This window comes from Syngnathus floridae, chromosome 5 (genome assembly GCF_059516105.1).
Source record: "Syngnathus floridae isolate MCC-2025c chromosome 5, RoL_Sflo_1.0, whole genome shotgun sequence".
NCBI lineage: Eukaryota > Metazoa > Chordata > Actinopteri > Syngnathiformes > Syngnathidae > Syngnathus > Syngnathus floridae.
In genome coordinates, this window is record NC_142417.1 from 14983985 (window position 1) to 15004542 (window position 20558).

The 20558-nt window shown below is 40.4% G+C and overlaps 1 protein-coding gene and 1 long non-coding RNA gene across 5 annotated transcripts in view; both read right to left on the minus strand.

Annotated features, from left to right (window-relative positions):
- unc5db (unc-5 netrin receptor Db) overlaps positions 1-20558 on the minus strand; it is a 176574-nt gene that overhangs the window by 122878 nt on the left and 33138 nt on the right. The window lies entirely within an intron of this gene.
- Positions 1957-11264, minus strand: LOC148398368 (uncharacterized). Its single transcript, XR_015858512.1, has 3 exons — positions 11026-11264; positions 8581-8953; positions 1957-3701 (listed from the first exon to the last, which is right to left on the minus strand). It is a non-coding gene; the product is annotated as an uncharacterized LOC148398368 (long non-coding RNA).

Genomic DNA, 20558 nt, shown 5'->3' on the forward strand with positions numbered 1-20558 from the left:
CACGTGCTGCCATTTCCAAGTCACAGGAATGTGGGTTTGGGGTCTGACTGTGCAATGCTGATAAATGAGTCATCGTTTCCATGACAACAAGTGGGCAAGTTCAACTTTGTATGTGCTAACAATGCTGTTATTGCATGAGGATGAAGAAAACATCAAAGGTAAAGCATGTCAGAAACAATGAGCTTTACAAGTAATAAAATGTTTTATCGAACTATGAGAATAGACAGGGATTTTTTTTTCTGTCCAGAAGCATAGTACTGTATTGGCCCGAATATAAGATGGTGTTTTTTGCATTGAAATAAGACTGAAAAAGTGGGGGTCGTCTTACATTCGTGGTCTAGACATTATACCCATTCACAACACTAGATGGCGCCAGATATCTTTAAAGCGAATGGTGAACTTAACTCCCCAGGCCAAAGCGAACCCCTGTCACAAAGAAGAAAAATTAAAATAGCTGTTAGAAAGGTTCCTATGTTGATATTAAAATGTTGGAAAGTTACTTCACCGTGCCTTAAGTCTCGCGTGAATTACCTCAGCTAATCGCGATTGTTGGAGCTTGTGCGCAGCGGTAAATTAAAGGTTGCTGGTATCAACTGAGTATGTTATTGTGATCATGTGCGTCTTTGACACAAAGTGTGTATATACATTTCATTGTTACTACTGTCTACTGTTGTGCTGTTTGTCTAATCGCGGTTTGTTTCGTGTGTGCGCCATTTGAATGATAGTTTCGGCGCGCTCCTTTAAATTTGCCTCACATCGTACAAGTAGCCGTTACGCAGCGGCACGGTGACTAACGGTCGCCAGCAAATGTATTTTGTTGTCTCGATGACTTATGTTTGATGTGTTGCCGAGAGTATTTCATGTATGGTTATTTAGTATAGCGGAACCGTTACGCGCAGTTAGTTATGTAATGTGTGCCGTCTACTAGTGTTGTGTGACGTCAGAAGTTGAACGTTGACTTTCGTGCTGTATTTCTATCTATTGCAGAACCACACACTACACACACACAAACACACCACACACACACACACAACCCACACACCCTTCGCACGCTTCATACAATAATCACACACACAAGAATCACATTCATACACCCAAATACTCACCCATGTACACTACACACACCTGCTCTCAGATCCTTACGACCAAACGTGCTTATACCCTTTTGCCAGTTTGCCTGTATGCCCCTATGAGCCACAGTGCCTTTTACTTTTTTGCCAATAATTCAGTAAAGCAATCAAAACTGAACCACCTCTTCCCTCCTGTGTTCTGACCGACACCCGGGGGCGAAAAGAGCATAACCATCCGAGCCAACAGTCCTCAGGCTCCCCAACAATAGCGGTGGCAGTTTGCATTGTTTTATTGCAATGTTTTTCCTAAGGCGGCTCGGTGGCGCACTGGGTAGCACGTCCGCCTCACAGTTAGGAGGGTGCAGGTTCGATTCCACCTCCGGCCCTCCCTGTGTGGAGTTTGCATGTTCTCCCCGGGCCCGCGTGGGTTTTCTCCGGGCACTCCGGTTTCCTCCCACATTCCAAAAACATGCTTGGTAGGCCGATTGAAGACTCCAAATTGTCCCTAGGTGTGAGTGTGGGTGCGAATGGTTGTCTGTCTCTGTGTGCCCTGCCATTGGCTGGCAACCGGTTCAGGGTGTCCCCCGCCTACTGCCCGATGACGGCTGAGATAGGATCCAGCACGCCCGCGACCCCCGTGGGGACTAAGCGGTTCAGAAAATGGATGGATGGATGGATGTTTTTCCTTATTCAGATTTGTTTCTAGACTGCAATTACAGTTAGACTTCACTTTAATGGTTAATGCAGTTATTGCAATTTTGTTGTTTTATCACAGTAGATTGCTTTATTTACATTTGAAAAACCAGAAGCCATTCATTTACAAATGTGATTGCACTTTAGTTTACATATTTAAATGTTCAGATATTAAGATGTGATGGACAGGTTTTGCATGATTTGAATGAGGCCAAATAACATGCTTTTTCTCTTGAATATATTGTTATAATCATTTGTTTCAGATGTACTGTAATTATTTTCTGTATAAAAATTAAATTTGGTGTTCAAACAATTGTTTTCAAACTTGAGTCTTGAAAAAGAGGGGGGTCGTCTTATAATCTGGGTCGTCTTATATTCGGCCCAATACGGTATATTATAGCACATGGTGGTACATTTGAATGCAAATGCTCATACAAAAATGTTATTCACTTACACAGATTTAAAAAAGAGATGTTTCTAATGGACTAATAAAGATAACAAATACATGTGAAAAATACCACATGGTCATTTATTAGGTACAGTCAGAATATACAGTATGTGTAGATTTAGATTCATTCCCTGCAACACGTAAAATTGATTCCGCTGTCTGTTGTGGAACAACACTTATTTCCAAATAATACACATTTGACACACATATAAAACGAAATATCTATTTCTTAAGACATATCTATTTTTAAGAACTTTACTAAGACCTTTCTTTTGCACGTTTGGCAAAACTCATCATGCTCTGCACTGGATTGGACAGGCAGAGGAGTCTGAATGAATTGGGAATGCATTGTACTTTTGTTCAGGGTCAAACTTGGCAAGTGCATCACTTTCAAGTCCAAGCTGAATGTGGGTCACACAGCGCTCTGCTTGTGGTCTCTGTGGTCTTGCTCCGCATAAATAACAGCACATCAGTAGCTACTTCAAACAGGGTCCATCGGCCTGAGACCGGACTCATGTGCCAAATGTTGGTGTAGAGTTTCTTGTTTCCTCAGCTGTGACGACCAAAGCATGCAGCCCCGAATGAGGAACAAAATGAAGAGTGGCAGTGGTGTGACTGCTATTACTATGTGACTGCTCTTATCCTCTTATGGGTCACATTAATACAAAATATCTCATTGCTGCCTTGTATCCCAGGGGTCACCAACCAGTTTTTACACTTATTCCAACCTCATCAACAACGAAAATAAGGTTTTCCAAATATCTAAATACCAAAATCCACCTGAATGCGTTTGGAATTTCTGCAGCAGTACAAGGTTGCATATTAATACACAGCTCCAGATTTTTTTTTTTTTTTGTGTGTGTGGGCTAATGCAGGCTCAAAGAGAACTGGCACAACTGAAGGAGCTCCCACATTAGCCATTAAATGCACATCACTTACTAAATTCCTTTTCTGCTTCTTATCTCTTTATAATTCAAAGCACATGTTTATTTTTTTCCGTATGCAAGGTGTGAGTTGTGCAAAATTATGTTGATTTGTAATAACAAACTATGAATAGAATAATTTCATCAGTTGCATTTACCTGAAACAAAACAATGTAATAAGCGTCATTTTTATCGTGTACTAACTATATGTACTGTAGGTGCAAAAATATAATGTGGTATTATTAGCACATAATCAGTTTTGCATATCATGCCCAGAAAGAGGATAAAAGGCAGAATCTGAGGCAGCTGGGGGTGGATTTTATTTATTTATTTATTTTCCAGTAGAGTGAAGCCTGTGATCCTTGAGCTGAAGGAGCTTTACTCTCCCCAGACATGCTTCCTGCACACACAGCAATACTGGCAAGCCTGATTGGAGAGGACAGGCTGGTCCACGACGCTAGCAGAGTGTTTGGGATTCGGCATATGCAACGTAGTCCTGGCGGGGGGGTATCAGTCCGGTGGGCTTTGATTGGCAACAGAACCCGGCCTGGCTCACGAGCACCACACCTGATGACAGGACGGTTTCACCAGATAAGACTGTTATGCTGGCCACATAACAGCCAGCTTGCTCAGACATGGTTTTTCAAATGCTGCCTTTGGTGTGGGTATGGCTGCAAAGTGTGAGAGGAAAGCAGAGAGAAAAAAAATAGCATGCGATTGCCCTCTCCACAACCACAGTGAAGTGTGTCAAAAGCATGAAACAAAAGCTTTGACGCCTAATGGCATTAGAGATGTGAGCAGACAGCTGCTTAGGGAGCAGCACAAGGTGCCTGGAGTGCATTATTAAGTGTAATGAATGTCAGCGTGCTGTGCCTATCAGACACATCAAGTGCCAATTATAAAGGTGAGACCTGATTTGATTTGGAATACAAGGCACAGAGAAGCACCTCATTTGGCCTGACTGACATCTGCCTCATTACGTTGAAGATACAAGCGAGGGGAGAAAAAAAAAAGTGACCATCCTTGCCTCCAGGCCTCAATGGCCCCATTTGAAAGCATGGGGACACACATTTTCCCTGTTTTGTCACCTGGCAGCTCAAACTTACATATTATTGATGAGGTAGAAGGTGAATAGAATATTAATGTGCAAAAGTCAGCGTGACATTTGGAGGTGATTAGATACTGTTTTGCACCATAGTTGGAGTATTTGGCAAGCCAGTTAATTCATTAGTCAACACTGAATAGTGCTTCGAATGTTCACACACAAAGAGGTAAATAAAGCATTCATGAGTATCATTGCCTGAGGCAGCCAGAGAAAAACTCTATTGATTTTGCTGAAGTGTTCTGAAATAATGGTCACAGATGTGTCAAGGCATTCATCAAACCGTCTCTGTGAGCCAAAACCATCAATGCAGTAAAACGCCAATATGCAGCTCGGTTCCAACAGACTAATCAGAAATCTTTGCTTGTGTTTATGGTGCAAGTTTGGCAACTTGATGCAAATAACTCTCAAACATTCATATAGTGGAGACCGGGTGTGGTTGTAACATGGGGAGAGTTGTAACCACCAATTCCACCATTTGGGATGATATGTGACGTATGATCATTTTAGTATTTACCTACTTCCACCCTAATTGCATGTGGTGATTATCAAAATACAGATTTTACACAGATGAAAAGGATTCGGAGGTATAAAAGTAATTTTTTGGCCAACACTATAAGTTTTATACTATTGCAGATAAAATTGTGCAACCTATATTACAATCAGTTTTAGTTTTTCAGGTAAAATGTGATGCATTCTTTCCTGGCTAATTTGAAATCACTATAAAAATACAGGTATCTTAACAATGGCTAATAGGGGTGGGTTGGGTTGTGACACACGACAGGGTTAGTCACCGAAAAATAGAGCAGAATTGAATGCTAGTGTAGGTGCCATTCAATGTACAGGAGTCCAGAGGCATCTAGCCTTACATGGGACATAAGTTTTAACCGAACAAATGTGGAAGGTTTCTTCAACGGCTTTGGAGACTTCATTGAGAGTTACAGCTTCGATGGGGTGATTTGTGGAATTTACATTTATTTCAATTCATCAATAATGACAACAAATTAGGATTAATATTTAATTAATTTATTTTACTCATACCGAGCTCTTTTTGAAGTATATCCCAGGATTTGCCCTCTGTTTTTAGCATTTGGGCTATCTGTTACATTTTACCCTAGTACGTGCTACAACCTTTGTGGGGTAGCTTGGAAGAAAAGACCATCATGTCTTCTACATCACCCCGTGAGGTGTGTGATGTTTTTAGAGTGGTATGAACTAGTGCCATACTGCCATTTATAGTAAACAAATGTGGGTACTTCGGATTCAAATTTGAGATCTCAAACTCAAAAATTCAGCGAGTTAAAGGGCTATACTGTACATTTACACAGAAAGCCCCAAGACCTCAAGTATTCCGGAGAGGAGATCACTGAACAGATAATCGATACTCGGTGAATGCATTTCAAAATCATTCTTTAAAGTTAGTAGTACGTTGGACAACTGGTTGGCACATCCGCCTAAGTCTTCTAAGGTCATATATTCAAACCAGGCCTTGCTGTGTGGAATTTGCATTTTCTCCCAGTGCTTATGCATGCTTTCTCTTCATCACAAATCCTCCACCTCAGTCTTCTAAGGTCATATATTCAAATCAGGCCTTGTTGTGTGGAATTTGCAGTTTCTCCCAGTTGCAAATCTTAACCTCAAAAACGTTATCAGGATGACATTTTTAGATAAAGTGTAGCCTTACTAACATTAAAAAATCAAACCACACCAATGAAGCATGTTTTCTTTGGCAGAGGAGACATGGACAATTGTCTAAAAAGAGATTGTTTCAGCAGCTGATTTGCACTATTGGGAAGTACACAATCAGGCAAAAGGCCCAGAGGAACATGTTTGCTATTTCTTGGTATCTTGCAATCGACTTACTTCTCTATAAAGCAGATTCTCCTGGGTTAGTGTTAGGTGTTTCACATTATGTTCTTTGGTTGGTTGCGCTGATTATTAGGCCAGTACATCACAGTGAACAAGTGCAGCAAAAGGAAAGGATTGACCCAAGAGAGGCTTTGGAACGCTATATACTTTTTTTTTGTTTGAGATAGGATCAGGTCAGCTGAAAAGAGTTTGACTTTATCTGACCGCAATAATAGCCAGTGCATGCATCCCAAACAGACTGAACCTGTAAAAACATAGCAATCGAGATTGCATGCAGCTTTGTACACTGACAAGTTGCAAAATGAAATCTCTTTTACTGCTCTGTACTTAGCCATATTTTGACAAAAGATCACTACTGAGGATATTGCCATTGCCCCGAACTTCCCTATGGCAAACAAAGTCGTGATGAAAAGTGAAGCAATGTTGAAAGAAAGAAAGAAAGAAAGAAAGAAAGAAAGAAAGAAAGAAAGAAAGAAAGAAAGAAAGAAAGAAAGAAAGAAAGAAAGAAAGAAAGAAAGAAAGAATCTGTTGGAGATATTATTTTTCTTTTCATTGTGAAGGAAGATTAAGACTCACCTAACAGCCGAAGTGTAAGGCCCAGCACACAGCACACAGCACAGAGAGGAAAGAAAAAAGGAAAATAATTAGTAGGTATATTGCACTTTCTGTCGGACAGTTCTGGAAGTTTTGAAATAGTACACACCACGATTTCACACTGCAATACATCAGATGGGTGAGCACAAAACAGGGAGAGGGGCCTCCGCCACCCAAGACCAGATGAGCAGTAGAGAATGAATGAAACCGGTGTGGCTTTTTAAAGGAGGATGACTTCACTTGTCCTCTCGGTGCTTAGTTTTGGTATGATAGGGCTTTTGCTGTTTCGCAAACTGTCACCTTTCTGCTATGACTCTAATTACTGTATTGGCCCGAATATAAGACGACCCTGCAACAACATACTCAGTTGATACCTGCAAACTTTAACTTACCGCTGCGCACAAGCTCCAACAATCGCGATAAGCTGAGGTAACTCATGCGAGACGTAAGGCGCGGTGATGTAACTTCGCTTTAAAGGTATCTGGCGCCATCTAGTGTCGTGAATGGTTATATTGTCTAGACCCCAAATGTAAGACGATCCCCACTTTTTCAGTCTTATTTCAATGCAAAAAACATCATCTTATATTCGGGCCAATACAGTAGATGATTTTTTTCTGTTTAGCAGCCAAGCGAATCATCTGTCAGATCTCTACACTGCCACTGTCATAAAAGTCTTGAGAACCGTTCATGGATGGCATTACCACTTCTTGATAACCTCATCCTTCAGTGGTTTTCATAATTGGCTTGATGGGCAGACTGGCTGGCCCACTCACTACTTCATGGCAAGGCCATTTACCCTAAATAATATACGTGCCACTGCAATTGGCTTGAAACCAGTCTAGGGTGTACACCACCTCTCACCAAAAGTCATCTGGGATTGGCTTCTGAAAACTACACACTAATGATGACAAGCTGTATAGAAAATGGATGAATGAATAGTCTGTATGTCAAATATTGTACCTTTTAACTGCACAAGCGAATGGATGGATGAGCTGAAAGATGTATTGTTAGCATATCTAGACACGAGGATTTGATATAAATACCTTTAAATCAAAATTATCCCTGCTCGAAACTGCTTGTCCATTATGTTGCAACTGCATTTCTACACATGCCCTTGAATGCAATGCCAAGGCCAGTCAGTCACAAACCTCATTGTATGCTTCCTGTGGATTGACAGCTAAAGCTAGCCAATGTCAATTACTTTTGGATGTGCGACCTCACTGTCACATTCCCCCCCATCATCCTCACCCTCTTTGCACGGTTCTGAACTTTGGTCATAAATATTTGTGGTAATGATGACTAAATCTGTATTTATGATAAATTATGGATTTAGTGCACGCTGTTGAGTTATGTTTACAATGAAGTCACTGCAATAGTCCAAGACTTTCCTTTGAAAGTGGTAGTAAAGTCAGTAGTATTCACAATATACTATTAAAAAATATTTCAAAAAGGCTCCTCCCCACTGAAGTAGTTTTGATGTAGTTTAGCTATTTCATGCTATTAGGCTATTTCTTTTTTTACTATAACTCAGCATGCTACAATCCTCTGGTGAGTAAATTCGGTATAGTGAAGCATCAATCAATAATCATAATAATGCATCAGATTTATATAGCACTTTTCTGGACACTCAAAGACGCTTTACAGTGGATACAATATTTATGCGCTCACACATTCCCACTCTGGTGGTGGTCAAATACACGTTGGTCCACCGCTGTCATGAAGCGCACGAGATGTGGCAATCTACGTATCTGCAAAATCATCACTTTCCAATAGACCACCAAAATTGCAAGTTCAACCATGAGCATTGCATTGTGAAAAAAACAAGCTATTTTCAACACTTTAGATTGGTCAATAATTTGTAAAGATCACACCCACACGTACCATAAACACACAGTTGGACAAACAGGCCTGGGTTGGTACAGGAGTGGTCATTCATCGCAGGCACACACACACACACACACACACACACACACACACACACACACACACACACACACACACACACACACACACACACACACACACACACACACACACACACACACACACACACACACACACACACACACACACACACACACACACACACATACACACACACACACACACACACACACACACACACGCGCACGCGCACGCGCACACGCACACGCACACACACACACACACACACACACACACACGCACACACACGCGCACACACGCGCACACACAGTTCTTTCTCCGGGTCAGCTGGGATTGACTCCATCTTCCCCTGAACATGATACGTGGTTTGAAAGGGATAGATGGATAAGTTAATGTGTTAAGGAGGTCAACGTATCCCTTTCCATACATCAACCTCTGTGCTTCTGGGTTGGAGTTAATCAGAGAAGAAAGCAAACAGTCCATAAATACGTACATATCTACTAGTTGTGATTTTCAATATTTTTTTTTTTAACAAAGGTACTTGGATACAATTTCAGGGTGTGTCTCAAGGCCTATTTATACACACGCGGGATGGCTGGTGATGACTGTCCCGTTGCACCAAGTGGCTGACGCATTAGGTCGCGCAGATCATCTTTCCTGATCGGTCAATTTAATCACGTTCTGACACCGTAGTGGGGCTTCCCTATATTTGATCCACCAGGCTTCTTAAAGTGTAATTTATTCGTCACCACGGAGGAGTGGATGGCGCCACACAGATTTTGCTGCTGCTGCAGAGCAAGGTTGCTTAAAGGCGCCAGCGGGGTACATGTGTTTGTAAAGAAGCCCACAAACGTACGTACCTCCAATGACGCAGTCTTCTTAATCGATGTCGCAATACAATTAAATGCATCATCTATTCATCTGGGTTTCCTTATTCTAGCAGGCTCTATTATTGTCAATTTGTTACATAAGTAAAGTAAAAAAGCAAAATCGGCTTCCGGAATTTGCCATTGAGTGCAAAATTTCCACCCTGTGTTGTCCTAGCCAATCCAAGTTGTAGTGACATCCACCGACTGCAACAAATTTTCAAAACAGCGGTGAGCTGCACGTGATTCTAAAGGGCACACGGCATTAACACAGTATAAAGTCTTAACAAGTAGAAAGAGACCACCACCAGCAGGAGAAAATGCATGTTTGAAGGGCTAATGCTAAAAGCAACCATATTGAGCTATAATTATGTATACATATTCCAAGTACCGTATTTTCCGGACTATAAGTCACTCCGGAGTATAAGTCGCACCAGCCATAAAATGCCCCAAAAAGTGAAAAAAAAACATATATAAGTCGCTCCGGAGTATAAGTCGCATTTTGGGGGCAATTTATTCGACAAAATCCCACACCAAAAACAGTCATGAACGAGCAACAACAGGCTAAAGATAGCAACAACAGGCTAAACGATAGGTATGCTAACGTGACAAACACAAACAAAGAGCTGAGAACGGGCCTGATGTAACATAGAGTGATTAAGGACAACTATTACATGAATAACATGTTTATAAAACCATCGGTGTCACTCCAATTCATTAAATCCATCAATCGTTCAATATGATAGCAACAGGCTAAACGATAGGTATGCTAACGTGACAAACACAAATAAAGAGCTGAGAACGGGCCTGACGTAACATATAGAGTGATTAAGGACAACTATTACATGAATAACATGTTTATAAAACCATCGGTGTCACTCCAATTCATTAAATCCATCAATCGTTCAATACGATAGCAACAGGCTAAACGATAGGTATGCTAACGTGACAAACACAAACAAAGAGCTGAGAACGGGCCTGACGTAACATATAGAGTGATTAAGGACAACTATTACATGAATAACATGTTTATAAAACCATCGGTGTCACTTCAATTCATTAAATCCATCGATCGTTCTTTGTCAACAATGGGTGCGCACGGCTGAGGGCGCTTGCACTTCGAAATATTCCACAGGCTCATATAACGATAGATAAACTATATTTCAAATAACTATAATACAAGCCAATAATATTATCAAACCATCCGTGCACTTTAAATCCATTAAATCCAACGATCAAATTCCTCGTCCTTTGTCAACATCGCCGCGCGTGCGCCCTGACGTCAGCCTCGTCTTTATTCCACAGATCTACTATATAACTATATTGTAGCGTTAACAAAGTACAAGGATAGACGTGGGTTTGGTAAACGGCTCTTTATTAAACAAAACAAACTTCCAAGCGTGTGGCGGCGTGGACTTCCAGACAGACCAGGCGTGCGTAATGGCCATGTCCGAGCCCCGCGCACCGTTCGCGGACAACCACTCGGCCGAGCGCCGGCCCCCGACTCAGTAGAGTAGGACCGGGCGTGCGTAAAAGCCATAATAGTTTTTCAAACCTTCTATGTCACTCCAAATCCTTAATTCCTTCAAACTCTTTGTCCTCCGTGTCACTTAGAAATGATCACCGCTAATGATGCCGATCGTCCTTGTGTGGGCACGTTTGTATGTAAACAACCGCCGCGCCGCGCTACTGACGTCACTTGAAATAGTAATCCATTGGTACATCACGGTTCTCAAAACTTTCTTTCTGTTGCTCGATTACTGTTTTCAGCTGCATATTTTACAACTTGAAGTTTGTAACCTGCAAAATATGTTTTTGGTGCCATTTTTCTTAAGCCCACCCAGTTGATGAGTCACGGCCAACGGTGAAATTTAGAGCGCCCTCATCCAGTTTCGTCTGAAAATATATATTTTTTTGGTTGTTTTATCAAAGTCAAAGTCTGCTTTATCGTTGATTTTTTTTTATATACTAAGACACGCAAAGAGATTGAGATTACGTTTCCACTATCCCTTGGTGAGATAGTACACATATGCATACAAGCAACACAAAAAAAAAACAAGAAGGCACAAACAATGAATAAATAAGAGTGTTGAATAAATGATAAATACACAAATAATAATAAATAATAATAATAAATATAATAGGAGAAAATAATGGAGCAAGTGTACATACAGCAGACAGTGGACTTGGATATGGTGCTTTAAAGTGTTAATTGATTTATTTGATGTTTTCTCTATTTTTTATGTTTTGAATATGTTCAAGATAAAGATATAAAAGCATGTGAAGTGATCAACTATACTAAAAATAACATGGGAAGTGGTCAACTATACTTGTAAGTGATGTCTTAATGATCAAGTAAAAATTTGTGAAAAAAAAAAACATATATAAGTCGCTCCTGAGTATAAGTCGCCCCCCCACCCAAACTATGAAAAAAAACGCGACTTATAGTCCGTAATTTCCGGACTATTCAATTTTAAGAAAAATTAAACGCTGGACTAAGTCCATAAAAGTGAAACCGAACATGAGATGTCAGGGTGGAGTCTGGTCAGGACCTTGTTGGCAGGAGTTGTTGCCAAGGGTCTGCTGGACTGTTCTGGCCAGTGACACATTGATGTATGAGCTCCAGTTTTTGCTCCACCTCCTTCTCAGCGCAGAGAAGCAGGTGTGCTGATCAGTGCCACTTGATCTGTCAGTCGAATGGGTAAAAATAGCTTGGAGATTGAGCTGGGAGCAAGAATGGCCCAACTTTTCCATATAAACTCAATTGACTTTGAAAGGTTCCTGGAATGTTATATGGTAAATGACTACAAAGTCCAGCTAAAACGTCTTCACACATAGTCATCATTATGTATAAATGAGTGTAGGAATCCATTTATAAGAATCTTGGAAGTAAACCTGGGTTACAATGCTAAATGTATTTTTGTAAAAAGAACAATCTTGGGGAAAGCTCAATATTGACTGATAAAGCGCGGAGTTAAAAAAAAAAAAAAAAGGCGATCACTTCATTTGTCTTTAATACAGTTACCTATAATATTTTAGCCATGTCAGGTTTTTTTTTTTTGCTAAAACTATAAATGTACAGTTATGAAACAAAAGGAACTGTCTTGAAAACTACATCAGACTCATGCAGCTTAATTACTTTCCGTGCCAGGGTTTTTTTCCCATTCAAAGCATTTACCATCAGATTTATATCCTGCAGCCTTCTGCTATATTGTTAGAAAACATGCACACACATGCAAGTTTTGGATTTGTCTGACAAAAGAAGTCAAGGGCACATACCAAAATATAGCCACAAAACTATTTCATTGGCTGCTTTCATGGTTGGGAGAGTGAATAGCAGGCAGGCTGTTCTCCACCACATGGACGCACAGAATAATTATCTATGCTTTGCTTCTATTTACCGTATTTTCCGCACTATAAGGCGCACCTAAAAACCTCCAACTTTCTCAAAAGCCGACAGTGCGCCTTATAATCCGGTGCGCCTTATATCTGGACCAATATGGATTCGTGGATGAGAACTAACTTATTAAAGTAAGCTTTACGTGTTTATTCTGTGTGGTGTGTGATATTAACGTTTGAGCAACGTTGAGTTATTGATATATTGTTATTGTTTTCACTATTTCGAGTGTTACTATATTGTGATTGCATTAACGTTTGAGCAATGTTTAGTTATTTATTCTCTGCGGCTTATAAATGGACAAAGTTTTAAAATGGGCCATTCATTGAAGGTGCGCCTTATAGTGCGAAAAATACGGTATGTTAATCTCTTTATTAAATCTGTATCAAATCTGAAGTGATGGTATGACGGTATGCATTCAAGTCACTCGTGTTTGAAAAGAACTTTTGTGCAAATCGATCAGAAATGATTGATGAAATTCATGTCTCGGCCTCACAGGTAAGGCATGGCTAATAAGCAAAAGCATGGGTTGCTACCCTTCATCACTTTCATGTGCTTATCCAGAGGGCAAATTACCAAATTTGTAGGTCTTGGGGAGGCGGGACATACATTTTAAAAGACATACAAGTACGTCTTGAGGAATGAAAGAGTTAACACTAGCCCAGAATTTCCAGATCGCCCATTAGCAGATGGCTAACGAATGAATGTCTCATTACAAATATGGCAGCTATGGAAAACTATAGCTGACAATTTTGTCTCAGACAAGTGGTATTGGAAATGGTTGGTTGTATGACATTACAAGTCCTTTTAAGCTCCTAAATAGAGAAGAGAAATATCCCTTCTGAGAAGAGCAGTGTATTTGGATCACATACAGAAAATACCGCACTGTATATTATTAACCCGATTAAACCGACAGTTATTAATCCTGTGGTCAAAGGTATGTCACTTTATTGTTATGGAGTGTTTTATGAAAATGTTCATTCACAAAATTGTGTGAGCATTCCTTAATGCTTAAAAATAATGCCAAACCATTCTGCACAAGGCCCATTCAATAATGATGTCAAAATGCCAAAAAATGGAGCACTTAAGGGTTCTCCAAACTGTCCAAAATAACAAATTCATTCACCTGCATGGTGATGACAATTATTTGAAAGATGATCTTATAAGGGATATGTTTGCTACATTCGATACAGTGCAGTATGTCGTTTGAACTACTGTTCACAGCGCAAAATGAATAAAGCAAAGATGGCCATTTAATTGCTTGAGCTGACTGAGCCTCACGAGAGTTTAGTGAGCAAAGCTATCACAGGGCTGGATGCTCATCAAAGTAAAATTAAAAAAGTAAATAAAAAATAAAATAACAATGCTTCAAATGATTGGTTTTGTGCTTTTTTTGTACATTTTTTGGACGTTTTGTACATCCAAATTGCCGCTGCAATTGAGACTGAAAGGTTTTTATGCAATTACGTATATTATAGTATATCATCTATTTTTTAGCAACATTAAATTCACTCAAATCCAGTGCCTGTGAATATTCTTATTTATCTAGATAATTTCATTCTCAAGGCATTGAACTGAATGTAACTGATCCCTTGACAGGATAGCCTTAGCCTATGTGCACAAGCTGGTAAAGCCTGCTTGGTTGATAGGTGAAATGTCTTCAAAGACAACCAGAAACGTCCAGTTGTCGTTGATTAACTGCCCTAAAAATTAAAATCCAATGTTCCAAATTATTGTTCACAACAATTGGAAACGAAAACAGGTAATCAAACAATATGTTTTTTTTGTTCATAAAAATTTAATTATTTAGAAAACGTTTTGATTGCTTGCTTGCTTGCTTGCTTGCTTGCTTGCTTGCTTGATTGATTGATTGATCGATTGTTGGATGGATTGATTGTTTGGATGAATGGATGGATTGATTGTTTGAATGGATGGATGGATGGATGGATTTGGATTCTCCAAAAACACATTAAAACAAAAAGCATTTGCTGCAACAGACAAACTTGCGCAGGGCCATTTTAAAGTTAAAGTCCCAATGATCATCGTCACACACACATCTGGGTGTGGTGAAATTTGTCCTCTGCATTTAACCCATCCCCCCATGTGATTTTGAGCCCTCTCCTGGGGGAGAGGGAAGCAGTGAGCAGAAGCGGTGCCACGCTCGGGAATCATTTGGTAATCTAACCCCCCAATTCCAACCCTTAATGCTGAGTGCCAACCAGGGAGGCAATGGGTCCCATTTTTAAAGTCTTTGGTATGACCCGGCCGGGGTTTGAACCCACAACCTTGCAGTCTCTGGGCGGACACTCTACCACTAGGTCACTGAGCTGGTCAACTATAGCAAACTTTGCTGTAAATATAAATACAAGTTTTGTGTGTGTGTATATACAGGGTGTCCCAAAAAGATGTATACACACTTCAAATAATTATAAACCAGGTGTTTATTATTGTCGGTTTAATTTTCAACATGTAAAAGAATTTACAAACATCATTCTATCGTTTTGTCACTGCTGGTTCTCAAACTGTCCATTGAATGATGTCCAGAATGATGTCCATACTGGTCCAGACACCGCCGGTAACGCGAACTTTTGAGTTATCTGCTGCTAAAAGGTGTATACATCTTTTTGAGACACCCTGTATATACTCCAAATCAACCAAAAATGTATCAGATAAAGCTGAGATATCACTCCACAGAATTTTCCAATTTTCTTCTTTTTATAGTTTGTTGTACTAGCATCATGCAGTGTGAACCAGAGTTATCAAAACTACAAATGCACTTAGACATTTAAGCTCAGAAATTGTGTGAAGCAATTTGCACTTTCAATCACTGTTTTGAAGATTTTTTTTACTTTTGACACCTGTTGTCTCGTTGCTGTTCAACCATCTGGCATTAAATAACATTTAAAGAGCTACTCCTTGAGGAGAGCAACAAAGGCACTGAGGGACATATTGCAGCGGCTGCCTCAGTCTTGTAATGAGTGCTGTCATGGATTTACAGCACTGAACATTTGCACCCTTCTCAGTGGCAGGTCACCACCGAGTTTATATCAATAATTCTTTTCGACCCCAAGTCCCTTCTACCTAACAACATATATAAGCTATTGTTACAACTACCAGTGTTGGGCTTAGCGTGTTACAGTAAAATGTTACATTTAGGGCAGTAATGAAGTAATATAATGAGTTACTTATTATAATTTTGTGATATCATTTCAGCTCCTGAGTCCGGTAACACGTTACAATTGTGGGACTACAACACAAAATCAATCGGCAAAAAGAAACAAGAAAGTCATCAGTTATATCACTTTTAATGAATTCATCACCACTAATGGAATTTCTTACTTACCCATCGAAATCTGGCAAGAAAGACAAGTGCATAGACTCAAGAAGGTTTCTCCCCAATGCTTGTTTGTTTTAACAAGACAGCAGCTTACATGGCTGAGAAATCAGTTTGTGAGACCACTCTCTATGTCATGGTTTCATAAAATAAAATGAATGATGCATTCAAAATACAAACATGAACAAAGCTTAAGTGTAACGCATTGTTTATGATAGTGATGAAGTAAGAGTCATTTTGCTTTTGAGAGTGAGTGATCTGAATTAATTTTGTCCCATCAAATGCAGCATGAAAAATTGTGAACACTGATTGCCAATGCATCTGCATCTGAGCGAAATGCATCTGGTGACCGATGATGTCACACCATGGCAAATCTATTCGGACGAAGTACATTATGCCCTATTAAATTAAGAGTCAGTTGTGCTTGTTTATTATTTCCATTTGTTGGTTCAATTCATCTTTAATCTTTGTCTCCTTGTAGTAAAGAGAATTTCAAATAACAAATCTCTCCCGCTTTCCAGTTTGCTCTCTGTCTCTCTCTGTCTGTCTGGTGAGACCAATGATCAAGCATAGATTAAGAGGAATATTGACAATATAAATATTGGCAACGTGAACTTATCTTTCGCTTGTGTGTAAATTAATTTGGATATGTTTCTCATTTTATTGATATTGCACATTTTAAGATTCTGGAATATTTATTTACTTGACTAAATATGTATCAGTTCCAATACTTACAAATGTATATATTTTGTTATTGATACAATTACAAATATAATTCAAAGGCAGTGATCTTCCACTAGAGTCCAAACATTTAACATTACAGCCCACACTATATAATTTAAAATCCTCATTAAAACTTTACCGGTGACAGTCTGGTTACAAATTTCTTCATTTTCCTTTTGAAATGTCAAAATTATTATTGAATTAATCATTTTTTTTATAAAATAACTCAAAAGTAACATAAACTTGATTAACTCAAAGGTACTTTACACAGACAGTAATATTGTGAATCAATTCATTACTTTCAAATGCAAGTAAGTCGTACAATTAAATACGTTTTGTAAGTAACTTGCCCAACACTGCTGTCTTCGTTCCATTAGTCCATCTATTCGGACATTGTGGGACCATTAGATGTGTTTTCTAAAATAAAATCAATCTACTTTTTTTTTTTTTTTTTTTTGTGAGTCAGAGATCAAGAAAAAGATCCGCAGATCTGTAGAAATACTTAAACTGAAGCCTTTGGTTCTCATCAATCTCAAAGCAAAGGCTATATCTGATAAGATCAAGGCAGATAAATTCCAGCACACCTTATGCCCTAAATGATGGGTCCTAAAAGCAAGAGTGGGATCCAGATGCATTATGTTTGTCTTCTTGCAAATTAGAACATTTCTTATGTTGTCATCTCTGGCTCTGCTTATCAGGGCAGCTGCAATCAGTCAACTCACTAAGAATAATCACCCAGTTGGGGATACATCATGAAGATTTTGTGAACGCTTTTTATTACCCCTAAGCATTCATAAAACCTAAAAAGAAAAAAAAAACTGTTTAGTCATGGATACATGACAAGTGGCTATTGACACCTCATATCAGACTTCAAACATGAAAGGCCCTGATCACAATGTTTCATTTTCAGTTCCAGCCACCGAGGTGAGCCACTTCTACTTCCAGCCTACTAATGAGGTTCCATTGTGATACTTTTTAGTGAAAACATCCAGGAGGCCAATAGTCCATAACTAATTATTACACGCTAATGACCAATTCAAAATACAGAAAAGGGACCCATTTTGTTGGTCTGCTTGTCAAACCTCTCGTTTCATTAGCCGGGTTTACATGGACATGGAGCCATATATTTTGACAAGAATGAATCCAAATGATTAAATGGATGAGAAATGCTACATATAAACACCTCAATCAGTTATAAAAGGGCCATATCCCAATAGTATTTTATCCGGATTCACAGGGGTGGTGTAATCTTTTTGCCAAACCCAACAAACGTCATTTAGTTTACACACAAAATTTAATCAGAATAGCCAAACTGTGTCCGGTCTAGGATTGCTCTATCTTGATGTAAATGTCTTTGTATCTGCAATTTAAAATAGTAGCAAGGTTCAAACACGGCTATTCTTCCGTCAACAGTTCTCGTTGAGTGTGACAGTGTAATTCAAATGTTTCTTTTAAATACAGTACAGTATATAGGTACACATCTTCCAACCTGAGAATTGAAATTTTAAATAAAGTAAATAAGAAACTTTTAATAAATCCCACTGATCAAAGATCTGATGAATAACATATTCAATTGTGTGCTTGTAAAAAATGAAGCATTCAGTGGCATTTGGCTGTGGGACATATTGGTTCAGTTCTGGTTCAGTGTGCCAGAAAATGGGACAGGGACAAACAAACAAATACAAATAACTGTTATTGCTTTAGAGATTGGGGCTGGGTGGCGCGGTAAACTGAATGTAGCAACAAGTTTTGGTTGAGTGCACAGCTCTGCTGAAAACGTGGGGGAGGAAGGTGATGTCAAAGCAGAAATACATGCCAGGATCGTATGGCACCTTAGTGTTCATGGTTTAGTCGAAGTCTCTCCCTTTCCTATTTGTCTTATCAACATATGCAAGCTTCCAGATTTAGCTTTGTTTTGTTTTGGCCAGCTAAGCAGTCATTAGGCTTGTTCATTGGAGTTGAGATATTAGCAAGTCTCAGCTAAACTGCCTTACCAGGAGTCAACACCACTATTTATTTTCTATATTGCAAAACTAAAAATAATAGATACAGTACTATGAAGCAATTACCGTATTTGCCGGTGTATTGGTCGACCTTTTTTCGATCCAAAATCGACCGAAAAAAATCGACCTCGACTTATACACCGAGTCATAAAATTTAACTTCATATTCATCGCTTCAAATGTGATGGTAACCGAGGCCGTTTCTCATGCATCTCATTGTGCGTGGGTGTGCATCCGTCAGGCTCATCAAACAGCGAGAAACTGAATCATTATAAAGCGTTCGTCGCATTAACACGCATCCTCAGCAACAATTTCAAATATTCTCACCTCAATAACGGACATCGAAAGCCAGACAGCGACGATGACTGTTAGGGGGAAGTACTGGGTATTGAGCGAATGTGCGAGTCATCGCGCGTCAAGCAACGACAATAACTACCGGTACGTAAACATTCAATCGCCATGTCTAAATGAATGTCGTTGGCACTTAGAAAATATTCGCCAAACTTGGCCAGACTTCCAGGGGAAGAGGCCAAATTTTCACTTGTTCAGGCCGACCGGAGGAACCAGCCGAGGCGGACACTTTACGGCGGTTGAGTCGTTGGCACGTAGAAAATATTCGCCAAACTTGGCCGGACTTCCAGGGGAAGAGGCCGAATTTTCACTTGTTATGGCCAACATGGGGAACCAGCCGAGGCGGACACTTTACGGCGGTTGAGTCGTTCGCACTTTGAAAATATTTGCCAAACTTGGCCAGACTTCCAGGGGAAGAGGCCGAATTTTCACTTGTGGTGGCCGACATGGGGAACCAGCCGAGGCGGACACTTTACGGCGGTTGAGTCGTTGGCACTTAGAAAATATTCGCCAAACTTGGCCAGACTTCCAGAGGAAGAAGCCGAATTTTCACTTGTTCTGGCCGACATGGGGAACCAGCCGAGGCGGACTCTTTATGGCGCAAGAGCCGTTGGCACTTAGAAAATTTGAACCGGGCGGCGTGCGCGAGTGCGCGGCCCGCTGGAAGTCGAATGAGGCTCCGCGCTTTCATCCGCGGTGCTTATAAAGAGCCGATCCGCTCGGCGGGAGCTATTTTCGGCCACTTGGCGCGTGCGCACGGCCTCCCGGATGTGCCGGGCGGCGTGCGCGAGCTCGCCGGCCGCTGGAAGTCGAATGAGGCTCCGCGATCTCCTCCCGGTGCTTATAAAGAGCCGATCCGCTCGGCGAGAGCTATTTCCGGCCACTTGGCGCGTGCGCACGGCCTCCCGGTGGTGCCAGGCGGCGTGCGCGAGTGCGCTGGCCGCTGGAAGTCGAATGAGGCTCCGCAATCTCCTCCGCGGTGCTTATAAAGTGCCGATCCGCTCGGCTTCAAGCTATTTCCGGCCTCCCGGTGGTGCCGGGCGGCGTGCACGAGCTCGCCGGCCGCTGGAAGTCGAACGAGGCTCCGCGATCTCCTCCGCGGTGCTTATAAACAGCCGATCCGCTCGGCTGGAGCTATTTCCGGCCACTGCGCATGCGCACGGCCTCCCCGAATTTGAACACATTTCGTCAATAAATTTCGCATATTTCTGATTGAATTTTGAAGTTTAATATAATGCAACAATTGAGCTCGACTTATACAAAGGATATATCATAAAATCG